The sequence below is a fragment of the Ixodes scapularis genome, unplaced genomic scaffold (assembly GCF_016920785.2).
Source record: "Ixodes scapularis isolate PalLabHiFi unplaced genomic scaffold, ASM1692078v2 PGA_scaffold12__126_contigs__length_90152505, whole genome shotgun sequence".
Classification (NCBI taxonomy): domain Eukaryota; kingdom Metazoa; phylum Arthropoda; class Arachnida; order Ixodida; family Ixodidae; genus Ixodes; species Ixodes scapularis.
Genome location: NW_024609838.1, coordinates 14,153,936 through 14,169,831, shown reverse-complemented (window position 1 = coordinate 14,169,831; position 15,896 = coordinate 14,153,936). Strand labels below are relative to the sequence as shown.

General features: G+C 42.6%; 1 protein-coding gene across 1 annotated transcript in view; it reads left to right on the top strand.

The window, feature by feature from the left end:
* LOC8051347 (ephrin-A5) overlaps positions 1-15,896 on the top strand; it is a 517,188-nt gene that overhangs the window by 142,549 nt on the left and 358,743 nt on the right. The gene's annotated exons all lie outside the window — the stretch shown is intronic.

The window sequence follows — 15,896 nt, the reverse complement described above, 5'->3', positions numbered from 1 at the left end:
GGAGGAGCATATCCACAAAACAACGCAGGTTCGTCAAAGCCTTCAAGGGCTTGTGTGACTAAACCGAGGTTGCAAAGACATCAAAATAATTAAATAATAATGATAATAATAATACATTTTTATTTGAACACGCATTTAACAAGGCAGATACACGGGCCTGTCAAAGCCAGAAGCGGCTTGTGGGACAGCACCCTACAATTCATGCTTGAAAGAGTCCCCACAAAAAAGAAGTTCAAAACTCAAACTCAACTACAGATGCAGAACAATGTAGGTGATGATGGTTATTCCAACATATGCACACAGAAAGAAACATACAGTCACAACTTCTCCCTAATACCTTGAAGTGATTCTTTCAATTTTTTTAAAAAGTCCACAGCATAGATATCATCCGGTTAATTGTTGAAAATAAATGCAACGTAAAAATTTCGCACTCTTTTTCCGTACTTTGTTTCTACGAAAGGCATTTCAAACCGCTGAACACGCCGAAGAGGTCTACATAAGACACGAGGTATCTTATGTAGACCTCCACACGAGTATCGCTCCAGAAGTATTTTAGAACAACCGTGTGTACAAGTACAGGATAAAAAAAGGCAAACCCAAGCATGTTAGCATTTCTTCTTCAGTTTGTGACGTTGCACCGTACATTATGCTTTTAAATATTCCTTTTAAAACTGAGTCAATCTTTTTGCCCCATAGTCCTGGGCTGTGACCAAAAATAGTTATTCCGTAGCATAATACTTTGTATGCTAAAGCGTGAGTTATTGTCTTTTTGGTTGAAATGGGAATTAGAGATTTGGGCATTATACAGAAAACAGGATACTTTTCGCAGTTTTCTACAAAGTTGTGCTAAATGGGCTTTCCACAAGTCACTCTCAAATTGTATTCCTAGATAGTCAACTTGATCCACATAAGACACAGGACGACACTCGCAATGTGTACTGTAAAAGAACTTGTTGTTGGGCAAGTTGGTGTTGACTGAATTGACCCATAGTTAAAAGCGCTAAAAAGACGTACACAAGATAGAAGACAAACACAGGCGCTTGTGTTTGTCTTCTACCTTGTGTACGTCTTTTTTAGCGCTTTTAACCTTGGTTCAATTCGCAAGGTGTACACCGAGATGTATGCATATAAAGTGGATAATCGGTAGGTATAAGGTTAAGTGGGTTATGAAAGCAAACAAACTTAGTTTTATGTATATTGATCGTGAGACAATTAGCTATAAACCAGTCATGTAGGTGACAAGTCTCGTCTTGGAGTAAAGTGATTCCTGCAACATAATCAAGGTGTTGCGATAGCAATACCGTGTCATCAGCGTATTGAAATAATTTACATGAGGAAACTGCTCTGGACATATCGTCTACAAACTTAATAATAATAATAATAATAATAATAATAATAATAATAATAATAATAATAATAATAATAATAATAATAATAATAATCACTCTTTATTTTCACTCCAAGGGGTGTGGAGGGCAGGGAAAAAACTGCAGTCGCTTCTTGACAAGGCCCTGGCCTTCCAGCACTTAACATGCAACGCAAAGATACAATTCAAATTAAATAGGCACTCAAAGTTATATAACGTTTAAAATTAAAAACCACATAGCAGGGGAAGTAACAATAATACATACATTATGGAGACTTACAAAGATACACATCGGTTATATAACAGACATACAAATGTCGGAATCAGTAATAAAAATAAGCTATAATTTTTTTCCCACTGAAATACATTGCAGGTTACGTAACGAAAATAGAATTATCGCATTTGGGTTCTACAAAATTAGGTTTGGAGAAAATTCTATATATATAAATCAGCCGTAAAGTGTGAGATAAGATACCAACATGATGATGCTTCGGGTGTAATGTTATGTTTTGTGAGGTTATTTGTTATGTAATATAGGTTGATCTCCCCATGTTGTTTTCACTGTTGGTATTTTCCACCTTTCAGGTTGCCGTACATTATATGCTGGAACGGACATAATTAGATTAAATGACTCCCAACGATGGCGCATTGTTCATTAGCACTACATTTATATAAAGAAATGTTAGTAGTGAAATCACACATTGTGCGCATATTAAGTATGTTTTGGTTCTTAAAATAGATTTGAGTTGAAGTGTGGCATGAAACGTTAGTTATATTACGTATTGCCCTTCTTTTGCTCGGTGAGTAGCTTCAGCATGTTTTGATTTCACCTATTCTCCATGGGATATGATAATAAGTTAAAGTAGGCGAAAACAAAGCGTTGTATAGGAGATTCTTAAAAATATTTTGGGTAAATCATGCCTGTGTTTCGTCATCAGTCCATTGAGTTTGTTTAGTTTCGTGCGGACGTGATTAATCTGATGGTCCCAAGTAAGCTGTCCGGAGAAGAAAATTCCCAGTGATTTCATTTCTCGAACAAATTCAATGTTGTCGTTTCTCAAACAAAATGTTTGTGGGCTGACGTGCTATTTTATTTCTATACCCGAAAAATACTTTGTTAGTTTTTAGGGAATCGTGGTTTGCCCATGCTTGAAAATAAAATAAAAATTTGTTCGCAGAAGCTTTAAGCTTGTCGGGGTCAGAATTAGTAAAAAACAAGGTCATATCATCTGAGTAAGCTATCGATTTCACTTCTGTATAAATAAAAAAAAATAATCATTAATATAAATGATAAACAAAAGTGGCCCATCAAGGCTGCCTTGTGGGAAGCCGGGTTTAATGTTTTGCGGATTTGTTTCCGCAGAGGGGGCAGACATAATGGCACAATGCCCGACATAACCTCTGCCCCCCCCCCCCCCCCCCCCTCAATCGTACAGTTCAACATAGGGGCAGCAAAACTTAAAATCAAACCAACAAAATAACCGCTGTAACAAAAGGAAACACGCTATGAACAGAGAACATAAATGATGGTGTTAGGAATAAACACGAAATAAAGCGCATACAAAACAGGTCAAACAATTCTTCGGTAGATGATACGAATGAATTATGATATACAGATTGCTTGAGGTGTTGGAGATAAGATTTGACGAGTGATAACATTGTTCCGCGAACACCATACCATTCAAGCTTAGTAGTTAATATATTATGATTTAAAAAAAAAAAGAAAATCAAAAGACTAAGTTCTGTGTAAATGCCAAGGGAACTTTTTTTTTTTTTTTTTTTTTTTTTTAAGAGCGTATATAATTATTTTAATTTTATGTATGAGCGCAATTTTTCTCGACCTGTTATGGCAAAAACCGAATTAGGAATTTTACAGCAGCACATGCTTATCAAAAGAGTGTATCAGTCGCCTGTGAATGATTTTTTTTCAAGTCCTTTGAAAAATACTGGAAGAATTTAAATAGGTATAGTAGTTGGAGAGATACTTTATGTCACCTCCTTTATGACTGGCGGTTACTTTAGCAGTTTGCATTCTCAAAGGAGGCTTATCCGCTTCTAACGCTAGGTGAAATATGTCTGCGAATAAAAGGGCGAGTAGTTCCAATACAGATTTTATTGGCCTATATTAACAATCATTTATGTCGCAGTTTCTATTTGTTTAAACTACGGATAATGCTAATGACCTCAATTTCAGATGTGGGAAGGCAGAACATGGACTCACAAATACGTGTGTGGTTATGTCGTTTTCCGCTAAGACAGGATTGCTACCAGGCACCAAATTCACAAAATAAGTTATTAAATGTACTAGCTAAATGCTCTTCGGGGTTTTCTGTCCCATTCAGCGTTCTTTTTTCGATGGTTAAACCAGTAAACGGATGCAAGACGATTTTAGGTCCCCTCTATAAAACGTTTCCTTTGACAGTTTCGTTAAACCGATCACAGTCATACGCGTAGACTACGGGAGGAATCCCGGAGAAAAGCTCACCGGAGAAAAACTCACCGGAGAAAAGCTCACCGGAGATAAGCTCACCGGAGAAAAGCTCACCTCAAAACCTGCGGATGCGGAGAAAAGCTCACCGATTTTTTTTTTTCTTCTTGTTATAAAGAGGCTGTTGGATCATGCGTAACATATATCAATTTATTATCATTAAAGTTCGTCAGCTTTGTCAAAAAGAAAATGTCCTTTTTCTATTCTTTGCCAAGCTTATTAAGTATATCGCTCCCAAATTAATAATGACGGACCAGTTTTTCCTGCGGCTTACTCTCTAGGCAACTAAAGCCTAACTGAACATTTTATGAACTTGAATAACATGAAAAAGTTCGAAAACTTATGTCTCCCTAAAACCTAAAAATCAACACTGTAAACACCGAAAATCCGAAAGTGCATGCGCAACAACGCGGTGCCTGAAATTCTCTTTGAAGCTTTTATTAACCTTTGAAAACAGGATAAAACAGTCAGTAGGATATTGAGGCTTCTTTTTTCCACGGACATGCACGTTTTCTAGCCGTTCGTGCTGGTGTTTCCGCACGTTGCCTTTGTGTGATAGTGCCCTTCTGAGGTTAGCCACTCATGACTTTCAGAGCTACACACTGGCACCGTTGTTACTCATGACCTATATAAGAAATAGTCTTTTGTAAGGTAGCGAATAGGGCGAGTTGGTAAACGTTATACATGATGAAAACCGATCAAACGACGACGAACGGGTGAAGACAACAAACACGACAGGACGAAGCTGTTCTCGCAACTAAAGTTTTTTTAGTGAAATTAACAGAAAGAAAACAGCGTAGCCTACACTGATTGCATCAACAAATATTAACTATTAGCACTACCGAATATTTGGAGCTGAAACGGTTCACCACACCGCTATTCATATTAGCTCACAAAGAACAAACCTCTTTATTTGACAAAGCTACCGACGGCGCACCCTCAGTTGTCAATAGATTGTTGTCTTTTTTACCGGTGTACGATGTTTTGATAACATTTTTGCGGCTTCATTATTATACACAATGGGTGATTACTAATTTCTGAGGAATTAGTAAATATGCCCAATGACCTTCAAGACTATTACAAGAAAGAGGACATTTTTTTTTTTTTTTTAATGAAGTGGCGACTGCAAATTGTGTTAAATTGCCTCTTAACGCAGAATCCGCTAAGATAAAAAAAAAAAAAAGAAATCGGTGAGCTTTTCTCCGCACCTGCCGGTTTTGCGGTGAGCTTTTCTCCGGTGAGCTTATCTCCGGTGAGCTTTTCTCCGGTGAGCTTTTCTCCGCCGCCCCTACGGGAGGGGGGGGGGGCATCGGGGCTTGTGCCCCCCCTCTCTCCCTCCCCCCCCCCCCCCCCCCCCTGGGCCCGGGCCATGATCCTTACCGAGACGCTGTTTACGTGCCATGTAACGAGCTTCTAGTAGTGGCATGTAAACAAAATAATACCCACTTTGCCTTTATGGACAAAATACATGGGAAATTGAATACCAGCGTGCCTTTCGTTAGCTTCAATCTCCACTTCTGTAAAGAGGTTTTTGCTTCGAATCGGTTATTTTAGTTCGTCGAAAAAAAGTCACGCTCGCTCGCCTTCCACAAATATTGACAGTACGCTTTCGCATGGTCATTATCGAACGTCGACTGCAGCGATCGTAACTCTAGACTGTAAATAAAAATCCGTAAAAAACAACAAAAGGAAAAAAAAAACGCTGAACATCTTGAATAGCTCACCTCCTCTTTCTCTTTAGGCATATTGATGTCAGTCTTAAAGGGACACTAAACGACTTTGTGCGATAGTCTATTTAGGGTTATAACTCAATCTATGGGTAGAAAAATGTTTGAACAGCAGTAGAGGCTTTAATACACGACGTTTCGGGAAGAGACTTCCCTTCTTCAAGTGTGCAGAAAATACAGTTGCAAAGCGCTTTTTGGAGAGACTAGAGGAGAGGAGGAGCATTGGAAAAAGCGAAAGAAAAAAGTCATGTATAATAGTACAAGTAAAAACACTTGAGCATGAAAAAAATACATTCCAACAAAACACATATAAAAAAGAAAAAAAAGAAAAAGAGAAGTGGTAGTTTTAAGGGTAACATGGTCGCGGCACTCGTTAGCGAAACCAAGAAAATACATGAAAATACATCACAGGCAACGGCCTCCGTCACGTTAGAGTTAGAGCTCCAGATCTAGAAAAATAACAGCATACAGGGGTCAAGTCGAGTGAGCCCAAGCCAGTATAACGCCGAAGCAAACGAAGGTCATAAATAAGCCCGAAGTGTGTGTAAACGGACACCAGAAATGTCACACGCGGGTGGCACCGCTCAACAGAATACCGAGAAATACTCCTTAACACGCCTCCCAACTCGATCTCCCACCTCCCCGCAAAGAAAAAAAAAAAAAAAAAAAGAGAAACGGAAAGGGGAGGGAAGTTAGCGGGCGACGTCCCCACATCCCAATGTTTCTAGCTCTCCCCTCAAAGAGCTTTAGCTCTCCCCCGCTCTCCTCCGCGATGGGGGAGGTGGTTAGCCTGTAGTATACTAAAAACTAAAAACCTACAACAGCCTATATAAGTTTCCTTTTGAAATGTTCATACCAAGCGGGGTTAGTGTTTTAAATTTAGATATATAAAAGGACTCTTTATTTTTGCGTGTAATATCATTTTTGAAAGTGCTTTCCACGATGATAATTTTCAGGTGCGTATGAATGTCGTGGTCGTCGGAGTTAAAGTGTTTAGCTACTGGTGTTTGTCCTTTATTTACAATATCAGACTTATAGCCATAAAATCGCTCTTTCATAGAATTTTTAGTTTCTCCTATGTATTGCTTCTTACACAGCGTGCAGTTAATAATATATATCACGTCAGGGGTTTTGCAGTCGATATGCTGTTTAATATTTACGTAGAAATCTGATGCGTAGCTCGAAATTTTATCAGCGGTCGAAACGAACGGGCAAAGTTGGCAAGGAGTGTTGAGGCAAGGACCACAACCACCGCATGAATTGGGTTTTCTTATATACGAGGGACATAACATCCTCCCAAGATTCCGATGCTTACGAAATGTGACAAATGGTGATTCGGGAAATATTTTTTTAAGTTTATCGTCGGCATGTAGGATGTTTAAATGGCGCTTCAATATAGAATTCAGGCTTGATAGGTTCGAATAGTAGTTTATAACCAACGGAACCCTTGTTTCGTTGGAGTGAAGCTGTCGTGTGGATTCAAGGAGTGTGCTACGTTCCAGAGCGGATGCCTTTCTTGTGGCGTCGTCGAGAATAGAAGCAGGATATTTTCTTTTGAATAGTGTATTCTTCAAGGACGTTACGTTTTCCTTAAAGTTCGATTCTTCAGAACAGATTCTACGCAACCGGAGGAATTGGCTGTAAGGTATATTATTTTTTTGACATTTCGGGTGGTAGCTATCATAGCGTAGAACCTGACGTTTGTCTGTGGGCTTTCTGTACAACTCCGTTATCAAATGGCTTCCCATCTTTTTAACGTTAACGTCGAGAAAGTTCATAGAGTCTGATGAGTAATTACAGGTAAATTTAATTGTACGGTGGCAACCGTTGAGGTAACTTAGAAAAGAGAGGAGTGCATCTTCAGTGTCGTTCCAAATGATAAATATATCGTCAATATACCGAAGATATATGGCGGGAATCTTGGCGTAAGTCCACACAAAGGTCTCCTCAAACTTGCCCATAAAAATATTAGCGTAATTTGGGGACATTCTCGACCCCATGGCCGCGCCTTGAATTTGCAAATAATGATCATCATCAAACATAAAGTTATTGCAGTCTAAAATTAATTCCAATAATCGCAGAATACAGCTACTGTCTGCGAGAGACGAAGGGTGAAGGAAAAGGAATTCTTACACGGCTGCCAGTCCCTCATTATGTGGGATGTTAGTGTACAAAGAGCTCACATCGATAGTGACCAGAATGCTCTCCTGTGATATTAAGCCGGATCCGTTCATATGGTCGATACGATTAAGAAAGTGCGTGGTGTCCTTTACGTAGGATTGTAGGAGGGGGGGTATATGTTTAATAGCGTGGTCTACAAATTCTGAAATTCGTTCGGTCGGTGTGCCTATGCCTGATATAATGGGCCTCCCTGGATTGTTGGGCTTGTGAACCTTGATGAGCATATAGAAGACACCTGGATGAGCGTATTTTGACTGAAGGTAATTATATTGATCGCCGTTAATTTTATTGGAATTACGCAGATCTTCAAGTGTTTTGTTAATTATAATACTAAACCGCTGGGTAGGATCGTCAGGTAGACGTAGATAAAAATTTGGGTTTTCAAGCTGGGTCAATGCCTCCCGCATGTAGTCGGCCCTGTTCATAATTACAACACCGCCACCCTTATCCGCAGGACGAATAATGACGTCCTCCCTAGACTTCAAATTACTAAGGACCTGTTGCTCCCGTCTAGACAAATTACCCCTCTGTGGGGTTGTTTTAGCAAGCGAATCAAAAATATCATTCCGTATAGCTTGTACATAATTATCTATGTACACACTGGTCTTGCTTGAGTCCGGGGTCCAGTGTGACTTCAACTTGAAATTTGGTGTTGTGCTATCAAGACCCCTAGTTTCATTGCATCCCTCTTTTCCATTAAAATACGTTTGAAGGTGTAACCGCCGGGAGAACTGCTGTAGATCATCTAAAAGTTCAAATTCTTTTGCTGCCTGTGGGGTGGGTACGAAACTTAAGCCTCTAGATAAAACTGAACACTCCGTAGAGGTCAGGGGAGTGTCAGATAGGTTAATTACTGCACAGTCGCTTGTTTCATTAGAACTACCTGCCACATCTGACACACTGTTTAGGGAAGGCAATATATTATCGTTGTTAACCTTTGACAGGGAAAGGCCATCACGGTGCGCTTTTTTTGCCTTATCAATTTTCAACTCATCAAGCTTTTTATCTGCAAATACGTTAAGGTCACTAATCTCCTCCTCGGTTAGTTCGGCAACGACAGTTTTTAGTTCAAGATCAAGATGTTTGATCACAGTTAGGCTCTCCTTAATTAGAATCTTTAAAAGTTGCATGGAAGTGGCCTCAAGAGTGTTGTCCCAGTTCTTGGTATTATCTGAATTTCTAAAATTGAACGACGGTTGTATAGAGAGGGCGAGTCCCTTTGGTATCACATTCTGATCAATGCAGTCCCTGTAGAAAGAATAATGCGAAACATACCTTAATTTTTTGTCTATAAGTTTCCGCACACGTAGAAACAAAGGGGTAAAAGTCTGGCCACCATATTGTCATCGTGCGAACTTGTGCGACTTGTTCTGCCGAATTCGGTGAGATCGGCGGGGGCTGTTGTGTCGAGGTGGTGGGTCCCGTGAGGTACTCGAATTCGGAGGCACAGGGGGAAGGTCAGTGGGCGTTGTGTTGGATTGAAGTAGTGTATCCGGTGCGACGTCTGGCTTCGGAGGCACAGGTGGGTGGTCCGAAGAAACCGTGGCAAGTTGATGCGGAGAATTAGGTGAGGCGGTTGGCTTCGGCGGTACAGGTGGGCGGTCGGTGGGCGCTGCCTTGCGCTGGGGTAGTAGTCCTGCTGATACGCATGGCTTGGGAGGCACAGGAGGCCGGTCAGTGGATCCAGGACGAATAAGCCCCAGCCGCGCCCGATCGTCCACAACGGGCTGGACGGTGTATGCCCCGAGGAGAGATGGCGACGAAGCGTTCATCGCGGTCATCCGGTAACGCGTCAGGTTTTCCGTTGTCGTCGAATCTTTAAGCATCATGCAAAAGTCGAACACTCCATTCATGCCTGGCCGATTTCTCTATTCGGTATCAAAAGATCGACAACAGATGGCGCCATCGGACGAGGAAAGGCAGAGCCCTGCCATAGCGCTGTGACGGCGACCTCTGGTGCCTCGTGCGATGGCAAACTCTGATGTCTGCAATAGATCCGAGGTAATTTATCTTTCGATGCCAATTTTAATAGAGAAATCGGTAATAGAGATATGTAGTTTTTTTTTTTTTAATGCTTGCAGCTCATGGATTGAGTTAAAAACATAAATCGACTATCGCAGAGTTGTTTAGTGCCCCTTTAAGTCGCAGTCGCACTTCTCATACATCGTGCAAAAGACACTGTCTGCACACACGACTACAGAATTGTCTGCAGATACGCCTGAAGCATGATCGAAGCCCGCCAGCTTCACATGTTCATCGAACATGCCCGCACACTGTTTTTGTACTATCCATTGGAACCGTCACAAGAGGGAAGCATCAGTCTGCACACTTTCCTTTGTACGATGTAAATTAGCAGTGAGTCCACGACTTGACGTTTAATCAGGGGTGTCCAAACCCCGGCCCCACGGGCCAGATCCGGCCCAGCAGAAGGCCGCGGTTTTCCAGTGTGACGCCCGGGCAAAAATGTAAACAAACGCAAAAAAAAATAATAATAATAATAAACGCGTTGCGACAAGCATTAAGAAAGAAAGTCCGAGGACACCTAAGCACTTGTTATGAGTTGTGAATGCGAAAGCATGGACGTCGTTCTTCCGCTCTCTTAGCTCGTCTGCGGTGTACTGGCGTAGACGGCCACATTTCGGCACTGATGTTTTGGCGCGGCTTCAAAGCTCGGAGCCTTCAGGTCGCGTCTTTACTTCGCTCCACTGGGAGAGGGGATTTAAGGTGCCGTTTGGTGCGGCTTCAAAGCTGATGACGTCGACTCGCTCCATGGGACCAGTTAATGCTTTCGCAATAAAACCGAGAATATTCGAAAGAATGCATTAAAACGTTGGTTCTTTCTCCGTTTTAGTTATTGTACAATCTTATCCCCAGAGTTGGTATCCGTAGTTCCTCGTTTCATGTCTGTGCAGCGATGCTAACATTCCTTCGCTTTCTCACTCATATCCCGCTAAGACTTCTGTGCTACAACTATTGCATATGTTACTTATCAGAACTACCATTCTCATAAGACTTTCGCCCTCTGTGATTATGCCAAAGTTCCTACCCGTGATGTAAATAATCCTTGGAGAAGGGAAACAAGAAGGACAAAGGACAAACACGAATCTCCAAACACAGTTAAGCGACTGGTGCGCGACCAAAAAAATCCGCCTGGTTCGGGTATCGAACCCGGGACCTCTCCATCTCCAGTAGAGCGCTCTACCAAATGAGCTAACGAGGGTTATACGTCAGTAGAGCAAACGGGTTTCATCAACTTTCACAGGTCTGTATGCCATTCTTGTCCAGCTCGCTTGCACCTTTGCATGTAATTGCATAATAATCATTCCTACGCGCTTTGATTTAGGCCTGGTGAGTTTCGTAGGTCACACTTATTTTGAGTGTCTCAACTAGCGACACCGTTGAACTTGAAAATAAAGTATATGCGCGTTCATCCAATTTACCGATTTCAATGCTTGCTACATTTTCGCATTTAAATACCTCTTTAGGTTTATTCATGTACTATTCCCAATTTCTATCGAAATATTTATTATCTATCCGGCCCTCTAGAGTCCGACAGATCCCCCAATCCGGCCCCGTAGCCAAAAAAGTTTGAAACCCCCCCCCCCCCCCCCCCCCCCCCCGCTAACTGCTCCAGCCTCCCGCTTGACACGTTAGGGCGCGAGAATGAAAGACTGCTCACACGAAGACTTCCTAAAGGCTTCTCTTTTTTTTTTTTTTTTTCCTGTTTTGTTTTGTGTTTTTTTGCGGCAGTAGCTGGGAAGAATGTGGCCGCGACTGCATCGGAGCGATGCTCCCGCCTGCAACGTTGTGTCGCGGCGGGGGTTAAAGGCTATCGGGTTGCCAACTCCGGACTTGCCTCGGCACTTCTCGCCGCGTGTGCCCCGGCGGCGGGGACCGGAGAAGCGTCGGAGCGGCAGCAGCGACGTACGGTCACCGACATCGCCATTTTTCATCGCGGAGGCTGTCGCACGTCGCAGCCGCCGTACGGTGGCGCCGCGCGGCGGAGGGAACGCGAAACCAATTCGCAACAACACGAAGAGAGAAGCGGCGACGTCGTGCTGCCGGAAAGTAAAAGCCACTATTAACGACCAAATCTTGAAAAGAAAGCAAAAAGAAAGAAAGAAACGAGAGCGCGGAGGGGGAGGAGGAGGGAGAAAAAGGCTTGCCGTAAGTGGGACTTCATTTGTCAAAGGGAATCCGCTTCGCGATGCGTGACGCTTGACAAATGGAGTTGCCGCCTGCGGATTGGTCGGGCGGAACGTGACGTCAGAACGGGCCTTTAAGGGGCAGCGTGTTTTTGTTTTTGTTTTTTTCGTGGAGGTTGGAAATGAAGTCCTTCGAGGCGTCCCCAAGGAGCGAGTGTCCGCTGTGTTCAGTGTCCCTGACAGATGTCCGGGCCTCCTCTCCCCTTCTGTCCGCTTCTGCCCGGGACAGAAGCTGTTGGGCCAAGCGTGGGTTAACCCCAGGTTGACGTCTGACGTGTGACCCTGTCGCGGTTTTCTTTTTTCGGGTTTCTCGGAGACTTCGCTTATGATGAAGAATTATGCGTCGTCATAACGAAGGGTGTCGACGCTAGGAACTCTGGGGACTTGAAGTTAGAGCCGCCATTACTAACATCCGCGTGACCCTCAGAGATGCCGAATCACTCTAGCCGGCAAAGACATCGCCTTGGGCTTGGTCACGCATTTCTTGATGTGAGCAGGGTGACGAAGTGAAGCGACTGGAATTTAAAAGCAACAAAAAAAGTCGGGTTAGTTATCATGTCTGCGTTCAGCCGCCCAGAAATATGGCGTACTGTCACTTGACAAGTTTTGCGACAGTTTCAGACAGTTACGCGTGCACTACACGGACTCCGAGTCAATTCTCTGACGTCACGAAGCGGCGCTACTGTCGGCAGTACGCATGTGCAGACGCTTCACTCAAATCTGTTTGTTTGCGCACGCGCAGTGCAGCTGCAGCTTTCGCCCTTTGCCAGGTTGTGTTGAGACAGAATATAACAAAAATAAACTTCCGCAAATATATATATAAGTAAAGCCTGCGACATTACACTGATAATTAATTAGACAGTGATCTGATTGATACGTCCTTTGTGCTAAACTATACAAATTCTCACTTTGATACATTCCGATATATTTCGCCTACAGTTAAGGATTCGCGATAACATCGCGCTAAATGCTCTACACTGCCGGGCTGGTACGGAAGGCACCTACAGTGTAAAATCTCAAAACTTACAATAATCACTTCTGATAACGCACCCTTCGATTACATGTGCGTACCGAGCCCTAACAGTACCAGCACGGCCCCTCAAGAGAGGAGGAATCGAGGGGCCGAGAGACTATAGTAGCAAAGTCTTAAATATTTCTGATTACGTGATGTCTAGGCGGGTTTGTCAACACCGGCCGCGTTCACGAACTTGCGACTTCGTAGGACCGTGCGCCTTGAAACCTTTTAAAATCTCTTACGACGAGAGGACAGATTGGCGCTACCTATCGGGCAGTAGTGTAACACATGGCAATCCCGTATATTTCCAGTTTTTTTTTTTTTTTTTTTTTGACTCACAAAAACTTTTGTCAATGTGATAAACGACCGCTGCTCATGCTAATTACGTACATTTGACCTCGTGAATACCGCAAAATCTTCGCTCTATCGAAATGCAGTTCCAGGGTCAGCGCATAGGTGGCGCCAGCAGCGTGCCAGTGGGTTCTCTCATCGCAAATTTATTTAATCTCCTCCCATTTCCTATCCAAACTACCCATTTTTCTATCAAGTCTAGATGATATTTATCAAGAGGCCTTGACATTACACTTTCATCAATCAAAAACGTTTAACCACCACTCTCATCCCAAGATATGTTAAAGACCAGCTAAGGTCCTATGGCGGCCATCTTGAAGAATAAACATATTGGTCTTGATAGCGGACTTCACGAGGAAGATGTTTATTAGACCCTTTTCCTGAGCGCCAAGTTTGATATATGGTAACTGCATTTTTGTAGCCTTACCGTGAGGCTCAATCACTGCGTTTTGGACATAACACTCTCCGAGTTGTCTACGGGCAGAGTAACATTGAAACTGAGTATCTCGAGTACCTGCGCGACGGCGAACAGAACAGAACCAGCGGAGACTGAAACCTTAAAAAATGTATGTTTGCTTGTGTTGGAATGAAGGAAAAGAAATTTGACTTCGTCGTCGCTATCATATGTAATTCAATATTTGCACCTTTCGTGGTGTCGGAACATGGCGGACAGCATTGAATAACCTATTTATAGGCACTAGGTGGTTTCTAGAACCTGGTCGTGACACTTGCGACGCGCTTGTCGCTTCTTTTTTTTCTTTTTTTCTCTCGCAAGACTAACTGTGATTTACTGCAAGAAAGAGGAAGAAGCGCGAGAAAAATTTTCAGACAAGAATCCTCTGCGTCAGGGACAGAATCCACGCCACTTTTTCTGAACTTCTCAACCTCTAAGTTCAGCTACCTTTCAAGAGATGGCGCAAGTGCGCGTCGTCTGCTACAAGTCATTTTTCTTTATTCAGGAAAATTAGTACGCTTTAAAAAAAAATTACAATCATAAAAAATGGATTTTAATTAGAACTAGAAAAGCTCTAATGAAAGAATCGTCTTTTTAAATAGATATCCTCTTCTCTGAAACAAGTTTCTTGCATACAAAATCGAGCCTCAAAATAGTACCATTAGTTAGAATTATTCTAAACAAATCTGAATGTCAGCACAACCAAACCAGCCTTAAAGAGAACCAACCTAGCTTGTCACTTAATACTTTAAAATAATTTTGTCGATTTTTGTAAATAATTTCTCTCTGGTTATTCTCACTGCTACTCTTTTTTCTCTTTCTTTTCCTATTCTTGTGATCTTAATCTCAATTGTGTCTTTGTTCCTCTCATAAAACTCTTTCCTCTCATAAAAACGTCAGTTGTAAGTGGCGCTCTGTCCTGTCTTCTCTTTCTTTCCTGTGTTCGTCCCCAGTCGCGCTAATTGTGTGTAATATAGCTCCTCGAGCATACAATTTTAGAAAAAGACAATGAGATCAAATGCTGGAATGCTATCTGAGAAAACAAAGAGCGTGAAAGGAGTTTTTTGAAATTTTATCATAATCAAGTGGTGTTTACGAAAAAATTGCTTGCGTTGCACTTCTAATAACCTTCATGCTGAGTTCCTATGTTTACTATGAGCATGCTATTAAACGCCGTTGCTGCGTTATGATGTGAAGCTGAGTTACGACACTTCAAAATTGTATAAAAAGGGAACTTTTTGAGTAAACATTAAACAATTGTGAGTATAATAATTAAGAAAGAAACGTAAGTACAGAAGTACACGGGTCTCTTATCTATTCAATAAAAGAATTACACCGCGACTTGGATGCGTTACAAGTCTTAGAAACTTGGAATGCGTAGAGGCATGTCTTTTAAGATATAAAAACTTGCACTTTTTTTAATGCGCGTTAAGGTTTGAGAAGTGCTTGTCACATTCTGCACTTAGACGCTGGTGATGAATTGGCCATTTATTTGCAAAAAGAACAAAATACGTGGCAAGCGCACAGACGCGACATTTGCACCGCAAACAGGAGCGTTAGCACAGCTGGCTTTTAGTCCCGCGGAGGTCGCTTCTCACCTCGCAGCTGTGCGTGGCGGAGAAGCGACTTCCACAGAGAGGCCACCGCGCCGAGTGCAAATTTCGCTGTTCGCGCAACTTCACCTTCAAAATGACCTCGGACCGTTCGCATCACTCCACTGGGCTTGACGAAGCTGTAGGAATCGTCCAATTTCCCGCGGTATCTCAAGCGAATTCACCCAGTAAAGCCGACTGCAAATACGAGAAGACTCGTTGGAAGTAGGGCAGTCAGTGACGGCATGCAGTGTCATTTCCTATGCACTTGCGGCTCTGCCATCAATGCGACGCATTATTAATTACTCGAAACGCACTATATAAAGTATAGACCATTCAAACCATTGACCTCCTGCGTACTTCCGTATTTAGGTGCTGAGGTCTAGGACGGGTCAAATCACTCGGCAGTTTTCACCTGGATGATAAGCGCTGGGAAGGTTTATACTGATCACTGTTTTCTTCTTTTGGGTATGACGTCAGGTGATATCCCCCCCTCCTGCCCGAGGGGGGGGGGGGG